This window comes from Bufo bufo, chromosome 6, assembly GCF_905171765.1.
Source record: "Bufo bufo chromosome 6, aBufBuf1.1, whole genome shotgun sequence".
Classification (NCBI taxonomy): domain Eukaryota; kingdom Metazoa; phylum Chordata; class Amphibia; order Anura; family Bufonidae; genus Bufo; species Bufo bufo.
Window position 1 is genome coordinate 150,810,273 of NC_053394.1, and position 1,881 is coordinate 150,812,153.

Below are 1,881 nucleotides of genomic sequence, written 5' to 3' on the forward strand. Positions count from 1 at the left end.
AATGGTTCCGCATCCGTGATGAGGAATGCACACGGCCGGTGCCCAGTGTAGTGCGGACCCGCCGTATGAGCGATACAGATTGTGTAAAGATCTGTACAGGGAAAAAACTCTTGGTTTTACATGCAAGTTTAATCAGTTTTGCGTTTCAGTTTTTTCTACGCGGATGTAATCAGTTTTTGATGAGTCTTTCACATGCGTGAAGAAAAACTGAAGAATAACACTCAATATCTCCCAGGAACCATCAGTGAAAATCGCATTACATCCAGATGCCTTCCAGCTAGTGTGAAACTACAACTCCCAGGAGTGAAAGCTACAGAATGTCAGGGCAGTGCTATATTTAACCCTGTAGTAAGTGGACACTGAGTAGAGGATGTGCCACTGGTATTCACCTACATACACACACATCCTGTGGCTCTGCTGCGCAGAAAAGAGCTGAGTCAGTTCACGCAGGGCTCTCGTTTCCTGCCTCTTTTCGCTGGTTCCCAGTGTGTGAGATGTGAGCTGTAATTACAGGCTGAGCTGTGTTCCTGACAGAGTTAATTGCAGTGACAGTAAGTGTTTGGAGTGGCTCCTAGTCATATGATGCCGCTTACAAGAAGCCTGGCCCTGGACGTCGCTGGGAATTCCCCTGAAAAAGCCATGGCCGCGTCTTCCTGTGCTGCCTCACAATGTCCTCCTTCATACGGCTCTGACGGCTTCAGTTATGTATCTCTGTCTTTTATGCAATGACTCATTAGGAGTTCAACTAAAGTTTTTACATTTCCGACTGCTGTACTATAGTCGTCCACCTGATCCACCCGAAAAGTGGGGACCTTGCCGGCATTGCTGGGGTTAAATAAACTTGCGGCTGGTGACTCTTGTGGTTGCCATTGTTCCCCTTCTCCGTCCACCATCTGGCAGATCTGTGATTGTGCAATGTACGTTTATTTCTGTGGATTTCTGTTACGACTGACACGGGGTTGGGAAGCGTCAGATTAGATCTCAGCCCAGAGGAGTTTCACTCCATGTCACCTGCTGCCAGTTCTGTACTGCTGTGTCATGTCACAGAGGACTGAGGGCTGGACTTCATGTACTCCTTCTGCTTTCTCAAATAATCTCTTTAGCTCCAATGTTCTTGAAGTCTGGAAATTCTAAAGTTTTAGAAGTTTGGACAAACATGGTCATATAGACATGTGTGCAGTATATATACGGTACTTACGTACTTTCTCACCAGGCCTGGAATCGGGTATTTCAGTGGCCTAGACGGAACAGACAAATTGCCCCCCCTGAATCAATTAAAAGTGACATTACTTCCTGATAAAGGGATTAAAACACATTTAAAAGAAGCAGTCAAGGGCAGACTTACAGATGACGTCTCCATGGATTTGAGTTGTTTATTTTCTTTTTCTTCTCCATTTGGTCCAGAACATCATGGGCAGACGTGTTTGGTCAGGGGTGTGCAACCCCCTCTGTCACATAAGAAGACACCAGTATTACTACATGGCACATGGTTGATGAAGGCTGTTACAGATTTAGCAAATTCTGCTTAGATCAGCCCCAAATTTATACAGATCACTGTGTCATCCTGCTGCTACTCTCAGTACTGTGCCCGCTGTGCTACCCCATGCCAACAAACACTACACTGTCAGAAATAACAGTGCTATACAGAAAGCCCCCCATAGTAACAGTGCTCCCAGACTTGTCCTCATTAGTAATAGTGCCCTCAATAGTCATAATACTTCCTAAGAGAGCTCCAATTAGTACAATTAATAGCAATGCCCTTCATAGTATGCCCAATAAAAATGATGCCTACACAGTACTCCCAGTAATAATAATGCCACCATAGTGCCCCCAGTCAGTGGCGTGCTAAGTGGGAGGGAATTCCGCACCAGGTGCCCGCTG

The 1,881-nt window shown here is 45.8% G+C and overlaps 1 long non-coding RNA gene across 1 annotated transcript; it reads right to left on the reverse strand.

Moving 5' to 3' along the window:
• Positions 1 to 337: 337 nt before the first annotated feature.
• On the reverse strand, positions 338 to 1,426 carry LOC121003503. The gene is made up of 3 exons (XR_005779491.1): positions 1,346 to 1,426; positions 1,199 to 1,238; positions 338 to 1,130 (listed from the first exon to the last, which is right to left on the reverse strand). It is a non-coding gene; the product is annotated as an uncharacterized LOC121003503 (long non-coding RNA).
• Positions 1,427 to 1,881: the final 455 nt, after the last annotated feature.